This window comes from Triticum aestivum, chromosome 5B (genome assembly GCF_018294505.1).
Source record: "Triticum aestivum cultivar Chinese Spring chromosome 5B, IWGSC CS RefSeq v2.1, whole genome shotgun sequence".
NCBI classification, from domain to species: Eukaryota; Viridiplantae; Streptophyta; class Magnoliopsida; order Poales; family Poaceae; genus Triticum; species Triticum aestivum.
Window position 1 is genome coordinate 170,858,055 of NC_057807.1, and position 19,132 is coordinate 170,877,186.

Consider the following 19,132-nt stretch of genomic DNA (forward strand, 5'->3'; position numbering starts at 1 on the left):
TAATATAAGACCGCATAGACAGTAGCCCCTGATGCTTGGTTCGGTGTTCGGAAAGAAAAGCCGGACTGAGGATCTAAAAAGATATATGCAGCAGTTCTAAAAATATGTCAATATGGGATTGCAGGCTGCGCTGTTGACCTCTGCCGCACTGACTACGGAGGTCGAAGCTTTGAAGCAGAACCTCGAGCGGTCTGAGAACGAGCTCGGGCGTGCCAAGAAGCAGCTCGAGGACAAGGAAGGTGAGTAACACTGTATTAAATTTGTACCCTACAGAAAAGGATTTTGGTTGCAAGAGAAATAACAAGGATAACGTGGGTACTCCAGGGGCCACGAACGAGGTGGCGACCCTGAAGGAGGCGGTATCCGCGGCGGAACGCAATGCGGCCGCGGAACAAGCCGAGCGAGAGAAGCAGGAGGCGCGGGTGGCAGAGGTGCAGCAAGAGCTCCAGGCTCTCGTGGAAAAACATGAGAGCTTGGAGCGCGACTCAAAGACTCGAGAGTCCGAGCTTGCATCGGCTCTTGAGAGTGCCAAATCCGCTAAGGCCGAAGCCCACAAGGCCCTCCAGGAAATCGAGGCGTTAAAGAAGATAGAGGCGGGTAAGACATTTTTCATGCAAGGTAAGCATGTAAATGTGAATTACCTATTACTTACCCGCATTCGGAGCTCTCCAGGAGCGTTCGCAGATCTGCCCCGCAGCGTGTCCAATGCTGCCGCATTCTACAGGGACGAGGAGGGGAGCTCGACGGAGAAGGTCTTCTGGTCTCAGTATGCTGAGGCCGGACATCCGGTCCCCCTTAGCGACCAGCTGAAGCAGCTGGTCGAGCTCCACAAGGTGGCCGAACAGGCCATGAGGGGCCTCATAGTTCGTCTGTGGCCCGAGGAGGCCATGCCTGGGAGCTACTTCGGCCTGGTGCGGCGGCTGGTGGATGCGTGTCCTTGGGTTGAAGTCGTCAAGCACTCCGCCTGCATTGAAGGTGCCCGTCGGGCCCTTGCCCGTGCAAAAGTGCACTGGGGCAGGATGGACGCTGAGAAGCTTTTGAAGAGTATCGCACGCCCGAAATGTATTATAAGAGTGTCCTGAAGGGTGCCCGCATGATTGCGGGTGAGTGCTCCAAAGATGTAATATTTGAGTAGACTTGCAATGTGTTATCCTGTGTGCTGAAAACTTTGTTCATATGCGCTAAGCAACGCTTGTTAATTTAAAATATTACCTTCTGTGCGGCCATTTATCAAATCTGAGAGATGGCAAGTCGTCGGCTTCAGCCCCCATGCCACAAGTGCTGGGGTGTTCGGGATAAACTTGAGCGCTCTTGTTCCCATTTTTGGGTCCATCTAGGGAGGCGCTCAACACAACGAACGAGGCAATCGGACTTATACTGCTTGAACACTCTCACTTAGCCATAGAATTCTATAATTTTAAATTTCGGCGAATCCCCTAGTGTTCGAAAGACCGAGTTCGGGGCGCTATCCATGCCTGGGCCGGACAAAGCCGGTTCCTCGCTCTAAGCGGCATAAGTCTTTAGGGACTCGAAAAGACCTCTCGAACAGCGACCAGCTCTCGCCTTATCATGACAGTTTGTTTTAGCTTTCTCCACTGAGGCGCTCGCCCAGCTCAACCGGGGCGTAATCGCAGTGGTTCTCCCAGTGCTACCTTAGCTGATATAACGGAACGTAAGGTACCAAAACATGGGAGCCGGGCAAACCCAACTATTGACCCAAGACATGATTCGGAGCCGATGCATATAATGCTATAAGTTCGGGGTGCCGCACTTGTGAAAGTGTTCGGACTTATCACACCATAATGTGGGGAACTTAAGCCCCTGGTGTGTTTAGCCGTACCAGAGTGTACGGATGCAACATGTCATAAATGAACATATATGTAAGAAAGAAATGCAATTATAAGCAAAAAGCGATGCATTGTTTATTCAAGGAATACTGCCATGAATGCAGAACGATACAAATAGTGCGGTAAGCAAGGGGTAGGACTATTAAACATGTCCCCCTCCAGGGGTAGGCTGCGGAATGGTGTATGAAAACGGATTTAATGCTCGTAATGGAGACCACCTGGATACTCGTCGTAGCCTTTTCCCTTCCCTGGCTGTTGCATCGTGAGTTCGGCAGGTCTGCTGCCGGACAGGGCCTCTGGTGAACGGAGTCCTGTGGGTAAGAAAAGAAAGAAAAATAAAAAGAGTGACACACTTGGGAGCCCCTGGTGCGGTTAAGCCACATTCTGGGCCTGTGGTGGTCGTGCCCCTCCCCCTATGCCCATGGTATCTCTAGAGCGTATTGATGTACGCGAAGGACCAGTTTTGCAATTTTATAAGGGCAGGGGTTGGGGCCGCATTGCTACGCGTGCTCGGAACGTGCCAGGTGGTCTTGTTGTAGGTTACTCCGGGCACGTTTAGCCGTGTCCGGCCGCTTAACGGTCGGACTCGAGAATTGCCTTAAGAGGCTGCTCTATACTTCTGCCACGAGAGCCGTTGTGTGTTCCTCCGTTCGGAGGGAGAGTTCAGTATTTCCGTTGACCGTGATGACTCCTCGAGGGCCTGGCATCTTGAGCTTGAGGTATGCGTAATGCGGCACCGCGTTGAACTTTGCAAACGTGGTCCGTCCGAGCAGAGCGTGATAGCCGCTGCGGAACGGGACTATATCAAAGATTAACACCTTGCTTCGGAAGTTATCCGGGGATCCGAAGACCACTTCCAGTGTAACTGAGCCTGTACAGCTGGCCTCTATGCCTGGTGACGCCTTTGAAGGTCGTCTTTGTGGGTTTAATCCTTGAGGGGTCTATGCCCATCTTGCACACTGTATCCTGATAAAGCAGGTTCAGGCTGCTGCCGCCATCCATCAGGACTCTTGTGAGGTGAAATCCATCGACGATTGGGTCTAAAACCAATGTGGCGAATCCGCCATGGCGGATACTGGTGGGGTGGTCCCTTCGATCAAAGGTGATCGGGCAGGAGGACCATGGGTTGAACTTCGGGGCGACTGGCTCCATCGCATATACGTCCCTGAGTGCACGCTTCCGCTCCTTCTTGGGTATGTGGGTTGCGTATATCATGTTCACCGTCCGCACTTGTGGGGGGAAACCCTTCTGTCCTCTATTTTTCGGCGGCCAGGTCTCTTCCTCGTCATCGCTATGCAGCCCCTTGTCATTGTTTTCGGCAATTAACTTGCCTGCCTGCTTGAATACCCAACAATCCCTATTGGTGTGATTAGCTGGCTTTTCGGGGGTGCCGTGTATCTGGCACGAGCGGTCGGGTATTCGGTCCAAATTAGACGGACCCGGAGTAGTTCTTTTGAATGGCTTCTTCCGCTGACCGGGTTTGGAGCCTCTGAATCCGGCGTTGACTGCCGTATCCTCAGTGTTGTCGCCGTTAACACGGCGTTTGTTCTTGTTGCGACGCGACCTGGCATTGTGGTCCTTGGTATCCGGACTGCCAGAATTTTTGCTGAGGTTGTTACTGCGGGCTAACTAGCTGTCCTCTCCCGCGCAGAAGCGGGTCATGAGTGATGTGAAGGCTGCCATGGATTTCGGCTTTTCCTGTCCTAGGTGCCGGGCAAGCCACTCGTCACGGATGTTATGTTTGAAGGCTGCAAGGGCTTCTGCATCAGGACAGTCAACTATTTGATTTTTCTTTGTTAAGAACCGTGTCCAGAATTGTCTGGCCGATTCGTCTGGCTGCTGAATTATGTGGCTTAGGTCATCGGCGTCTGGTGGTCGCACATATGTGCCCTGGAAGTTGTCAAGGAATGCGGCTTCCAGGTCCTCCCAACATCCAATTGATTCTGTTGGCAAGCTGTTAAGCCAATGCCGAGCTGGTCCTTTAAGCTTGAGTGGGAGGTATTTGATGGCATGAAGATCATCGCCGCGGGCCATGTGGATATGAAGGAGATAGTCTTTGATCCAAACCGCGGGGTCAGTTGTGCCATCGTAGGATTCAATATTCACGGGTTTAAACCCTTAGGGGATTTGATGATCCATTACTTTATCTGTGAAGCATAGTGGGTGTGCGGCGCCTCTATATTGGGCTATATCACAACGTAGCTCAAGCGAGCTTTGTCTACTGTGTTCGACCCTACCGGAGTTGCAGTATCCGGTGCGACGGTCATCGTTGCGCATAGTGGGGTGCCCACGCGATCCATAAATCGATCTTGATTGTCTTGCCTTATCCTCCAATATGTCTCGCAAGTCCGGCGCATTCCCCCGTGGCTTCGTACTTTTCGAGCGATGCCGGGGTACGGTTCTAGTGGAGGGCCTAGAGGCCTCTCTGTCGTGGCCACGAGGTGGTCGGTCAGCCGTATTGTGCACTGGTGATGCAGGTTCATATGCCTCCTCCTCTAATCGGGGGAGCAGCTTGCGTTTGGGGTATTTTTTGGAGGGGCGTTCGAGTTCATGCTCTTCGGCCGCGAGGATTTCAGTCCATCTGTCGGCTAGCAAATCTTAATCAGCTCTAAGCTGTTGCTGCTTTTTCTTGAGGCTATTTGCCGTGGCCATAAGCCTGCGTTTAAAACGCTCTTGTTCGAAGGGATCCTCGGGTACGACGAATTCGTCATCGTCGAGGCTTGCCTCGTCTCCGGAGGGAGGTATGTAATTATCATCCTCTACCTCTTCGTCTGCCGCTCTCTCATGAGGGCTGGCTTCTCCGCCCTCCTATGCTGAATCTTGCTGGAGGGGGTTGTCTTCAGCGCTGTCCGGGGTGTTATTGTCTCCGGTGACGGAATCTCCATTCTTGCTGTGGCAGGATTTAGAGCGGCGCCGCTGACGCCGGTGTTTAGGCTATTTCTTGAAAGGATCCTCCTCCGCTATTCCATCGCCATTCCCGTCCTTTGGGGTATCCACCATGTATATGTCGTATGACGAGGTGGCTTTCTAGTGCCCCCTAGGCGCTGGTTTTTGGTCGTCTCCGGCATCGTCGTCCATACCGTCGATGTCTTCGGAGTCGTAGTCTAGTATGTCGGTTAGATCGTCGAAAGTGGCTACAAAGTGGGTGGTGGGTGGGCTTCGAATTTCTTCATCATCCGCATCCCAACCGTCCTGACCATGATCCAGCCACGGCTCTCCTGATAGCAAGAGATACTTTAGCGAATTCAGAATGTCGCCGAAAGGCGAGTGCTGAAAGATGTCCGCGGCGGTGAACTCCATGATCGGAGCCCAATCAGATTTGATTGGTAGGGGCGCAGGACGTTCGGAGTCCGGCGAGGAGTCCGGCACCTCGGAGTCACGAGCTTTACAGGGGACAAGGTCAGTATTTGGCTCCATCGCCGTAGAGGTTCCAGCCCCCGAGGTGGTGTCTAACCACTCATCCTCGATCTACGCAGTCGGCTCTGAGTTAAGGGTCGGAGCGGACTCATGTGCGGCCTCCAGGGCACTGTCGAGACAGTGCGGCGCGCTCGGCTGTGGCTCGAACCCATCGAAGATCAAGTCTCTGCGGATGTCAGCCGTGAAGTTTAGACTTCCAAATCTGACCTAACGGCCAGGGGCATAGCATTCGATCTGCTCCAGATGGCCAAGCGAATTGGCCCGCAGTGCAAAGCCGCCGAATACAAAGATCTGTCCGGGGAGAAAAGTCTCACCCTGGACTACGTCGTTGTTGACGATCGAAGGAGCCATCAATTTTATCGGTGATGACACAGAGGAACTCTCAATGAAAGCACCAATGTCGGTGTCAAAAACGGCGGATCTCGGGTAGGGGGTCCCGAACTGTGCGTCTAGGCGGATGGTAAGAGGAGACAAGGGACACGATGTTTTTACCCAGGTTCGGGCCCTCTCGATGGAGGTAAAACCCTACTCCTGCTTGATTGATATTGATGATATGGGTAGTACAAGAGTGGATCTACCACGAGATCAAGGAGGCTAAACCCTAGAAGCTAGCCTATGGTATGATTGTTGTAATTGTTGTCGTCCTATGGACTAAAACCCTCCGGTTTATATAGTCACCGGAGAGGGCTAGGGTTACACAGAGTCGGTTACAATGGTAGGAGATCTACATATCCGTATTGCCAAGCTTGCCTACCACGCCAAGGAAAGTCCCATCCAGACACGGGACGAAGTCTTCAATCTTGTATCTTCATAGTCTTGGAGTCCGGCTGATGATGATAGTTCGGCTATCCGGACACCCCCTAGTCCAGGACTCCCTCGGAGAGGCTGACAGCTGGGTCCACGGCAGCCGCAAGGAAGTGCCTCCTTACTATGCGCAAAATAATTATTCCTCCACCTGACAGCAACGACCCACCAGACAGGCCATCGTATTTCGTGAAAAAAAATGTTTCCCCCCTGACTGCTGGGACCCACCAGCTACACCTTCGCACGCAAGGAAGTGCGTCCAAGCAAAAAAATGATTCGCCTACCTGACTGCTGGGACCCACCAGCTTGATCTTCGCACATAAGGAAGTGCAGATAGTCGGGACCCACTTGGTCGAAGAGTACGTAGCGTTGTCATTCTAGTCGCGAACGTGTATGTACATACTGGTGGATGTAGAGGCGCGCACATGTCGTAGTAGAGGCGCGCACGTAGCATGTACACGTATATACAGCGGCGAGTGTGCAAGAAAGAAAATATGGCCACGTATGTGTACATACGGGTGGGGTCTCGGACGCCTACTCGCGCATACGTACGGACAGGGCTCGTGTACATGGCTGGGTCAGAACGGAGAAACAGCGTCGTCATCGTGTTCATGGGGAGCCAACCGGCTTGGTCGGAACAAAATGCGTCTTCGTGTTCATCGGGAGGGCTTGGATGGAACATGCGATTGAAACGAGGCCTGGAGTATCGCAGAACAGAGGAAACGGCCTTATGTTCGAACGGCCATGTTCGAAATGTGATCCTGTTCATCGGGAGGGGTCTGGCGTACCGCAAAACAGAGGAAACGGACTTGTGTTGGACCTCCTACGGTCGAAACGGGGTCATGTTGATCGGGAGGGGTGTGGCATACTGCAAAACGGACGAAACGTACTTGTGTTGGTGCGCTACGATCGAAACGGGGGTCCTGTTCATCAGGAGGGGTGTGGCGTACCGCAAAATGACACTCCACGGGATATTGTTCATCTCCACCGTCGACCTCCTCCAGCCTCCACGGGCTACTGTTCGTCCACCCTCGACCTTCTCCAGCCTCCACGGGCTCCTGTTCATCCAGCCGCCTCTGCGCGCTACTCCACCGGCTACTGTTCAACCACCCCTCTCCACAGGTTCCTGTTCAACCACCCCTCCACGGGCTACTGTTCATCCACCCCTCCATCGTCTATTGTTCATCCAGCCCTCCACAGGGGCCTGTTCATCCAGCCCCAACCCGCTTGATCGATCGGGGTCCTGTTGATCCAGAGGCAACGCCACGGGGTCCTGTTCATCCACCCCCACCACTCACTATTCATCCAAACCCCCCGCAACGCTCACTGTTCATCCAGAGGCAGCATCGATCGGCTTCAGTTAGCAGCAGTAGCGAAGGAATCGCTCAATCAGGTTCAGTTAACAGCCATCGATCGATCGCTCGGGTTCAGTAACGCATAACCTGCAGTGTAATCGCTCGGGTTCAGTTAGGCGACGCCTCACTCAAGTTCAGTTAGAGCCCAATGCCACGCACACACGCGCGTACGTGTACAGGATAAATGCGCATCGCTCGGCCCCCGACCACCCACATTAACCGAGAACTCCTCGAAATTTTCCTCGCCCTCACTTCTACCCATTTTTTTCCATCATGGACGGCCCAAAGAATGTCATGCAGCTGCGTCTCTGGCTCGCCCAGGAAGAAAAGCCCATTTTCTGTCATGATTTTTTGTCATAGAAGTAGAAGCCCACCACATCTATGATCATACCGGGCTTTGTCACAATTATCGTCATAGAAGTGTCATAAGTATGACAGAAAAAAATTAGTTCTGCCCAAAATGTCACGGATGTGTCTTTCTTTGAGGTGGTTGCATGGCGTCTAGATGAATCTACAAACCTACCCCGGTTTTGACCTTTGGACGTCGGGCCGGTAGGTTTCACGGGTCGGAGTTATTTGAAAAGTAATTTCCTTGTACTACCAAACATTGGTCTCACGCAGTGTCGGGCGAGTAGAGGCTCTTTTGGCGCTTGGTTCGAAATTTTGAAACACAAGCATTCACATTTATAGTACTCTTGAACTATGAGGATTGACCTAAATAGACAACGTTAAATTTGACCTTGTATTTTTGAAAACCTCATTAAATTATCCGCTTCTTTTTGAAAATTTGACACTTGAAAATCCTATAACTATGATTATTTTGGAATGGAGGAGCTAAATTTGAATCTATTTTGTACATGACTACATATGCTATTATGTACAAAATCAGAGCAAAGATTGGTGCCCCCATAATTTAGGTATGATTTACAAATGCCATGATACCAAATGCAAATAATTGAATGGACTTCATGCTAAATTCGTTTTTTTTAAACCGCCTTAAGTTGAATTCAAATGTATGCTAGTTCATAGGTAGCTATTTATAATGTTCATTGTGTAACTTTCGTATATACAATGTGCTTTACACACACAACATGAACTATACTCACGTTTATATTCGATTGCTAAAGTGATGCATCGTCTGGAGTTCAAAATACTAACTATGTGGATCAATTGTGTCGAATAATAACGTAGACATGCTCAAATTCAATAGAATCTAGATGTCTGATGGATCAATGACCGTTCCTTACGTGAATTGCAAATATCATGATCCCATCCTAATATTTGGATATAATTTATATCTTTAATCAATGTGTACGGCAGTGTTTTACGTGTAGTTTCACTCTCCATCGGTGGTCTCTCACACATGCTCACACACTCTCCCTCGAGGTGTCTTTCTCGCACACATGCTCTCGGTATAACCCTCCCTCCCTCTCATAACCATTTACGACTGTTTTCACTAACCTTTATCACAAGCACTCTTCCTCTCTCAAGCATACACACGCACAATCCCCATTGACTATTTCTATATACATAGACCTGACTACTGTCTCCTATATGCACATTATCTTTAGGCCTGTCTCTCACGCATTCTCTCACACCTCTCTTCCTAATCGACGAGTATGATTCTAGCAGAGCATTTTGTAGGATGCCCCTTAAAGTTAGGTTGGATGAATAGTAATATCAGAGATAAAGGGTTACGAATCCTAGCCGGCTTTGTCAGTGGACAATGAGTCCTTCACAATTCTGCTATATTTTTCTTGTACGACTAGTCATACATGGGTCTCCCTAAATGTGGCATAGGCCGACCAATGTGGCGCAGGACGGAACCGAACGAAGGGCCTCACCTCGACCCACCGGACCTCACGCGGTGACACACCCTCTGCCCCCATGTCTCGTTTTCTTCTCACACCCACACATACCAACACAGACACCACACACACAAAAAAGTTCTCTTGGTGCCTCTGTCCCCTCCCCCCTTGCATATACACACTCAAGGGAATCTCTCGCCATGATGTCATATTTGTCTCTCTCTCTCCTAGACCACTCTCTTTCTCGTGCTATCTCTCCCACGTCCCCCCCCCCCCGCTGGCCCCTCTATCCATGCCTCTCTCGAATATGTAATACACACATGTACCTCTCTAGGCCCTGCCAAATGCATCAACTACACATTCACACATGTTACATCACGTACCCCTGATCTAAAAAGCCCTCTCTTCATGTTTATTTCACATACAACATTCCTTTTGAATAAAGTGCGGCCAAAAAATTATTTTAGAATTTCTACATATATAGAACATTAAAAAGTTATATGGACGAGTATGAATGCTAATTGCATTGCATGGTGCCCACAATGATATTTATTCCGCACTGTGATTTTGTATATTTTTATACTATATATAAAGTTAGTCGTAATAAAGAGAAACGAAGAGCATCTCTCTCTCCATCGCATACCCGCCCTCTACGCCCCTTTCACGTACGCACACAAACTATCTCCAAGTTCTCTAAAAGTAAGCCCCCAGCACATTCACGCAGGTTTCATCTTTCTCTCACGATATATACAGTGACGATCATTGTATTTGAAGAGAAAGCACAATACGTACATTGGACTTCAGAATCCACTCATTACGGTCACCATTTATGTTTTGTGGTTATTATATAGTCATGGGCTCACCGTACAATTCTGTATTTGCTCAAGACACGACTAGTTGACCAGTTAAACGGTCCACGTGGCACCTTTAGTGTTGCATCACATTATCTCACTACCATTGTGCCCACCTGTCGGCTTGTATCTACTCTACATCTACACTCTTATGAAATACACTCTTGTAAAAAACAGAGTTGGTGATAATGGTGTGCCTGCCATCCTGTAATATAGGCCGTCCGATTTATATCTAACGGATAGGAAAGAAACTATGGGAATTTTGCAAAAAGGTACCCACACACCTCTCCACATTTGCAAATAAGGCCTTCCATCATTCATTCTTTTCTCTCACAAGATAAACTAGTCATACAAATGCATATTGATGTTATGTGCAACGAACTGGCGTCTTGCTAGTTAGAATGAAAACAAACGAGAAAAAAATATTGGACGGTGGTTCGAAGTCATGAACGCGGGCACAACGGACAAGGTGGCCTTGTATTGGTATGTTGAGCCGTTTGTTTTAACACAGAGGAGCTGGCATGGTGATTATACACACAGACACGCATGCACACGAACTTCATGCACGCAACACTCACACGAACACATGCACCCACGCACGCACGCAACACTCACACGTACACACGCAGCCACACACGCACGCAACACTCACATGTGCACGCGCACGCATGCATGCACACACCAGTACACCACACAACCAACACACACTCTCACGCTCAAGTGCTCAACCTACACGTGCATGCGCACACATCAGGCCCTGACAGACACATACACAACCAGGTGATTCCTGCGCACGAGTTGGAGTCTTGTCGCGCCTGCGTAAATTTGTGTTTATCTGACCTTTTCCCTATGCAAACTTACAGGTGGGACCCACAAGGAACATGGTCAATTTAACTTGTCAACATGGTGCCACTCAGACTATTTGGCCGGTCAACAGAGTGCAATCCGATGCTGAATCATGAGCAAGTGACCGTATAATCACCGCAAAACGTATATAGTGACTGTAATCAGCTTATTCTGAAGTTTGGTGATCGTATTGCGCTTTTCTCTCTGTAGGCCCTCCAAAACTACATCTCTATATGTTCTCGCATGTTACATCTAACAACTATGCAATACAGCACTACTACTACACTCTAACACAATAAATCATATGTGTTTTTAGTTTTACTAGATATCGTATTGTTACTTAATTATTCAGTTTGCATGCATTAAAGTCGCCTTTGAAATGTATGGCCAGTATCTTCTACTGCGCGGGAAAAATCCCGCCCTTTCCTCTTTAATCGGGTTTGTATCGACGGATCGTGCGAAACAGCAAAACTATAGTACTATACAGTACAAGTGACAGTTCACTTGGCCGTCGTTTTGTGTACTCCTGCATTGTAAGAGTGGAGCGCTCGCTTTCGTAAATCTTCTATACAGTACATGTGGGACATCAAGCTACCGGGTCCACCTTCCATACCGGAATACAGTGCAGAGCAGCCGGGGTGAAGCACCCCAGTCATGGCGCCGACGTAGTAATGAGCAATGAGGCATCAAATCATAAAGCTGCACCTTTCCCGCAGTTAATTTGGAGGGACGAAGTAATAACGCTAAAAAAAGAAATTGGAGGGACGAAGCGACCATCATTTCACTTGTTGCTGAATCCGCTTCTCCCTCATCTTCTTCAAGTTAACCACGTGTTGCTTCTATTGTTGTTCTACCTTATGTGGGATGTGAATTAGCTTGGTAAAGCACTGACACATGGGACCGCATGTTAGCAAACCGCCAAGACAACATCCTCTCAAAATAAGAAACCTCCCCCGCCATACACGCGGCAAAATCACCTCCTTTTTACTAATCTTGATTCTATAATTTTTTAGATCAATATAATTGAGATTTGTATAGATAGCACACAATAGAAAAACCAAATGGTACGGTTAAGGGCATCCACAATGTGTAGACAAATGTGAAAATAGCTTTTGGCATCGTGGGAACCATTGTGGACGGTGTTGCCAAAACCAAAAAAATGGAACTGAAGCTCCATGATTGATTGATTGAAGGAATAGAAAATGCAACGTCTCTCCTCTTTCTCCCGTGCTTGGACGCATGTACAGTATAGAGCGTAGAGTCTACTCCCCTGTCCCTTCTATCACAAATCACAAAGTAGTGAGGCGTCAAATCACAAAGCACGGACGAAACAACCATCATTTCACTCCTCCTGACTCCGCTTCTCCATCATCTTCTTCGAGAAACCTTCTCACCGCACTAAGCCGGACGGACGACGCTATTGTGTACTAGTAGTACTAGTACATTTACGCGTCCTTTGGTTCAACGGACTTCCTAGATGCAAATAAGGTGGTTGTCTCGGCTTGTAGGCGGCACTTGTGAACGACTTACCGTGGTCTCTCTCCATGGTGTTCTCCGTCGAATGCACTTCGCCGAACCACAACGTTCGAGATATCATCGACGTCACCGCAATGGGGAAGGAAGTCAAATATAGTTACTACCTCCATTTTTTATACACAAGGCCAGTATATCAAATTACAATTTGCAAAAAGGCCACTAACACTAATCGAGGCAAAATTGATGGGGTTTGCCTCGTACTAGCAACCAAGGACATTAGTATCCCCTGCATGCATGCGGAAGTGAGAAGGTTGGTTCGCATGGCGCTGCATTAATCAAGCGATGAGGAGTGAGATGGTTAGCTCTTTGGGCTTTGGAGACAAAAATACGCATTAATTGACACGTGAAACGGGCATTTGTATCGATTAATTCCGCGAAGGAAAACCCCTCCTTTCTTTTTGAACACTAGTACTCCTAGTACGTACGTACTTATCCTGTTTGGGTCTAGGCCTTGCATTGCCATACTTCGCCACACATTTTTGCCAAGATTTCCTAAAGTTTTCAAAATGAAAAGGTGGTACACTTGCACACGGCTGTCGCGATCTCCACCGCACCCTCACACGGTCGCTCCTACACGCCGCAGTTGCACCACACACTCACACGGTCGCCCCTGCACGCCGCAAACCCAACGAAGGGAACGCACCCTCACTGACACGTGCTGTCGCATGTAAAGAAACCAAGCTCAGCCATCCTACCGCTGACACATATTTTTCATTCATAGAGTATGTTTATCCAAGCGCATTGTAACACCCCGGTAGTTCAACTACAGTAACCTCACACTAATGGTGCCATGTCCTCAAGTTTGACTAAGCCACATTGCCACTTGAGAAAAATCAAATCCAAATTCCTTTTGAAATAAAAGTCAAATTCTTATTTCTTTAATCTGTCAAATAAAAATGTTCAATGGGTTGCAAGCATTCGCCAAATAATTGTCATGAAGAAATTAAATCAAATTGGATTTTTTTTATTTTTCCCATGGCAATATTTTGGTGGACCAACAACGTTTAATTTGGTCGTTCAAATTCCAACATATATTCTTACTTTTCCCAAATTACAAGAAACTTTGTGTGTGGCCCTATGCTAACGTACTGTACTTATGTGCCAAGTTTTGTGTATGACAAAAATCGTTTGCTCACTCAAACAAATACCAAGTTGTAGCTTTTTTTTTTGAGACAATACCAAGCTGTAGCTGGAAATAGAAAACTAAGTATGAAACAGTAAAGATAATAGGAAAGTAAAAGACGTCTGGGCCCCTTGCCCCAAAAGGCCAAGGCAGCCCAACTGGACCGACCGACCCAACCCTCCCCAGGTCGTCTCCCTCTCCTCTCCTGTACGACCGACCGGGAGGGGCTCCTGCTCGTCCCCGCCGGACCCGGCGCAGCCCCGTACGCCACAGACGGGAGGATAAGGCCGCCCCCTGGCGCCTCGGTTTCCCCCCCTGGCCTCACTCCCGCTCTCATCCACTTCCCCCCCTCTCCCAGGCGTTCCCCTCTCCAGTTTCGCCCCACTCCCGAACGCCTCCGTCGCCGCTGTTGCCGTCGACCTCGCGGCCATCGTCGCCCCCAAGCCGAGCTGGGAGGTCCCACGAACCCGGCGTCGCCTGCTTCGTCTTCCTCGCCCACGAGCTCAAGCCCGGAGCCACCGCATCGGACGGATCGACACCATCTTCTTCCTCGGTCGTCGCCGTTGTTCTTCATCGATCCGTCGCCTCTGCAGCTCCTAAGCCACCAACAGGCCTCCGTGTGCCTCTGTGGTGAGCTCCTCGACCGATTCCCCTCATTTTCCCCTTCGATCCGTGCCGTTCTACCCCACTGTTCGTCGTGGACCGAGCTCCCGAGAACTTCCACGTACGTGTGCGTGCGTGCTCTAAGCTGCTGCTGCTCCTTACGCGCTGGTTCTGCTGCTGCTCCTGCGTACCGCTGCTGATTAGCCACTGCTGATGTACGCTGTTGATGCGGTCGTTGCCGCTCCCCTGCGCTCTCCGTCCGCACATGGCCGTGCTCGCCACACCCAGCCGCCCCTAGCTGTGCCTGTGCCCTACCCGCGACGCTGCTGCTGCTCCTCACCGCGCCCGCGTCCCGCGCGTGCGGGCCTCGCGCCTCAGCGAGCCGGCGCACCGTCCACCCCGTCACCCACTGCCTCGCCGCGTGCATGCTATGTGCTGCTGCTGGCGCGTGATGCTCTTGCTATTGCGTAGATGCTCTCCTGTACTGCCTGCTCTACTGCTGCTTGCTCTACTACAACTAATCGCTAGATGCTGCTGCTGCTCACGTACAGAGGCTGCTGCTCGCCCATGGCTTCTACGGCTGTGTAGCTGCTGCCTTCGTCCAGGAGGCCGGCCCATTAGACTAGTCTAGGATTAGGCATGTTAGTTAAATTGCTTAATTAGTATACTGTGTGGATGACATAGGGGTCCACCTAATTAGATTAGATAAATTCTTTTTTGGAATTAATAAAATAGCGACATGTGGGCCACCACAACCACTTTTGACCAGTCAAGTTGAGTGGTCAACTCGTTTTAAAATTAATTACAAATTTCAGAAAATCAATAAATCTTTAGAAAATCATAGATAATAGTCCGTAACTCGGATGAAAATGTTTTCTACATGAAAGTTGCTCAGACGACGAGACGAATCCGAATACGCGGTCCGTTCGTCCGCCGCACGTCCCTAGCTTAGCAAACCTCGAACCTTTCCCCTTCGGTTCATCTGTCTGACAGACGTCCGGAACCGGGAAAACATTCCCGGATATTTCCCCTCTTCGTCTGTATCACCTAGCACCGCGTTAGATCGCTCCTAGCACTGTGTTTTACCATGTTATGCTTTATGATGCTTTGATTGCTCTGTTATTTATTGTGTTCCCTCTCCGTTACTTCTTTCCGGTAGACTCCGAGACGGCTGCCGATGCCACTATGTTCGACTACGTCACCGACGACCCTCCTTGTCTGAGCAACCAGGCAAGCCCCCCTTTGATCATCCCGATATCGCCCATTCTATACTCTCATGCTTGCATTAGATTTTTCTACTGTTATTGTTTGCTCCTATTTTTGATGCATAGCCTGCTTTTGTACCTGCTACTGTTACCTACCTGCTTATCCTAAACTGCTTAGTATAGGTTGGTTAGAGATCCATCAGTGACCCCCACCTTGCCCTTGTTGCCCCTGCTTCATCATTGAAGACCCGTTCAACGGGATCGAAGACCAGGCCCCGGCACCGCACATCACTTTCCCCTAAGTTGCTCGACACTGCTGGGTTACTATCGAGTGCCGAGGGTGAGACCTCTACAACACTTCTGATGTTAACCCTGTAGTGTAGCTATTTGGTCGTGGTCATCGAGGGTGATTCCGCCTTAACCACTTCCGATACGACTCTGTCGTGCAACCCCTCAAGTGTGAACCTCAGGGGTGATTCCTCTTACGTTCACCTTGATGATTACATCGAGTGGAATTCACCGGGGGTGATTCCTCGGGTTTTCCCCTTGATGTTTAGACACACAGTTACTATGATTACTATGACTTTAGACTGAACCATGTTGCTAAAGACGGGTCGACCCTGAGAGGTACCCGCGCGAGCATAATTGCGAGTGATGTGGAGACGGGTTGACCTGGAGGGTACCCGAGAGTTGAATACGAGGCGTGGCCGGGCATTCTTAGCCCTTGCAACAAGTCCTCGAGACGGGGCAACGGGGTCACATCTTTCATGAGTCTCTGCTTGTTACCGCGCGTTCCTAATCCACTACGATTTGGATATTTGATCCGAGGGGCCTCTGGCCTGACAGCACTAACCATCACGTGGGCATAGTATGGGCGTTCTGCATCGTATACATCAGTCGAAGCTTAATAGACGTCAGCGACTGAGCGGCGCGCGCCGGGTTGGACTAGTAAGCACCTTCCTTTTTAAAGGAGGTAGCTAGGTCTGCTCACCGGCCGCGTACGCAACGTGCAGGAGTTCCCGAGGAGATGGCCCATGACCCCTGGGGGCATAGGTTTAGTCCGGCGTGCTTGACCTCTCTATTAAGTCTAGGTCGGGTTGCGGCGTATTGTTTGGCCGAGGCTGGGCATGACCCAGGAAAGTGTGTTCGGCCAGAGTTAATCCAGCGTGGTGGGTAAGTTGGTGCACCCCTGCAGGGAAGAAAACATCTATCGATAGCCTGTCCTACTGTAACGGATACTTGGAGTTGTATCCCGACCGATACAACTAGAACTGGATACTTGTGAGGAGAACTGGATGGTGATGAGAAATGGATTGTGATGATAACTGGATAGTATGGCTCTGGGATGCCTTTCTCGTAGGGAGTCGAGAAAGGATCTATGGCCGAGGTTGATAACACTTCTACTCCTTTACTTTATGCTACTCTACTCCCTCCGGTTGCTGCAAGATGGTGGTTTCCAGAAGATGCTAGTCTTCGATAGGACTAGGCCTTCACTCTATTCTGGCATTTCTGCAGCCCAGTCCACATATACAGCCTTCCTTTGATAATGTTGCATATGTAGTGTAGTTCCTTGCTTGCGAGTACTTTGGATGAGTACTCACGGTTGCTTTGCTCCCCCTTTTCCCCTTTTCTTCTTCTTTCCGGTTGATGCAACCAGATGCCGGAGCCAGGAGCCAGATGCCACCATCGATGTCTACTACTACGTGGAGACCGCCGACGACCAGGAGTAGTTAGGAGGCTCCCAGGCAGGAGGCCTTGCCTTTTCGATCGTTGCTGATGTTGTGCTAGCCTTCTTAAGGCAAACTTGTTTAACTTATGTCTGTACTCAGATATTGTTGCTTCCGCTGACTCGTTTGTATTCAAGCTGATGTATTCGAGCCCTCGAGGCCCCTGGCTTGTAATATAAAGCTTGTATTATTTTAATTTGTGTCTAGAGTTGTGTTGTGATATCTTCCCGTGAGTCCTCGATCTTGATCGTACACATTTGCGTGTATGATTAGTGTACAATTGAATCGAGGGTGTCACACGCATCTTGGGGAGTATCCACACGGCCCGTGCGGTGGTCTGTTAGGGAAGAAGAAGAAGTGAGGAAGAAGGGTTAGGAGACGTAGGATATTGATCCAACCGCTTGAAATGGTAGACTGACCCAAGTCTGGCGACTTGCATAACAATATACTCCCTCCGTTCCTAAATATTTGTCTTTCTAGAGGTTTCAACAAGTGACTAGATACGGAGCAAAATGAGTGAATCTACAATCTAAAATATGTCTATATACATCCGTATGTAGTAGTCTATTTGAAATATCTAAAAGGACAAATATTTAGGAACAAAGGGAGTATGTTTTTACACAGGAAAAGATCCATAAATGCAACAACATAAAGAAAAACTATCACTGCTCGTGGAACGAGACGGCCTCGTCATCTTTGGCTGTCGACGCAAACCAGCCATAGCTGCCGACATGTGTCTCCGCACCGTGGTTGTCCTCGGCCTCCAGCTACTCGTTCACGCGGAGCGTGCGGGCGCTCTGCACGAACGAGAGCGGTGCCTAGTTCAAGTCGAGGACATCCGGTTCCGCTTGTAGGAGCGCCTCGATGGCAGCGGCATCCGCGTGCTCTGCGTCGAGTCGAGCCTCCGCCGCTCGGTTCATGTCCAGAACGTCCGGTTCCGCCTGCAGGAGGGCCTCGATGAGAGCGGCATCCGCGCGCTATGCGTTGAGTTGAGCCTCTGCTGCCCGGTTCAACTCCAGGACGTCCGGTTCCGCCTGCAGGAGGGCCTCGATGGCAGCAGCATTCGCGTGCTCCGCCTCAAGTTGAGCCTCTGCTGCCTGGTTCACATCCAAGACATCCGCTTCCACCTGCAGGAGAGCCTCGATGGCAGTGGCATGCGCGTGCTCCGCATCGAGTTGACCCTCTGCCTCCAGGTCCTCCTTTAGTATCGCCAGGTTGAACCGCTGGTCCGCCTGCACCATGGGGGATTCGGTCGCCGGCACGAAGTCGACGTCCATCGTGTCATAACCATCGACGGCCTTCTGCGCCGCGACCTCCTCCATGAACATTGGATCAGATTCCTCCTCCTCGTAGCTTGGCTCCAGAGAACACGGAGCTTGGGAATGGAGGTCTGTGGCGCCGACAGCCGCCGCGATTTATGTGCCGCATGTCGAATCCAAAAAAGAACTTATATAAATATAAGAAAATGAGACAGTAATGAGGTCTATATCGTCATCGTAATAAAAAGAAAGATCCGCAAGCATTCTTTATGGGAGTCGGGGCTTTCTGATTTGAAGTTGCTGGAAAAGTCCCTTTGCATGCTACAGTTCCATTACTTACTACCTGAATTTGCTATATATGAAATTATGACATCTACGGTACTTGTCGTCTATGTTTTCTTTTAAGCTTAATTGCAAAAGAAAGCAAAGGGGAATGCGGGTCCATTTCGTAACGCTTACGGTGATAAAGAAAAGTAACTCCCATCCGCGTGAGAGGCATCGCTACCAGGCCGGGCCTCGATTCTTTCCTTGAGAGGTTCATGAAGCTATACTAGTCTTGCACCAAGGATTGCTTCCATTACTAAATGTGTAAGTTCACATTCCATAGCAAGAAAAAGTATTGCAACTTGCAGGTGATTTTTATAGAAGCATAGGCGCAAGCTCTTCTCAAAAGAATTTCGTTTATAGGATCCAGTCGTCCATTTGTTTTGTTTTGAATTGACATAGAGAAAGATTTCTCGCGTTTCCTTAA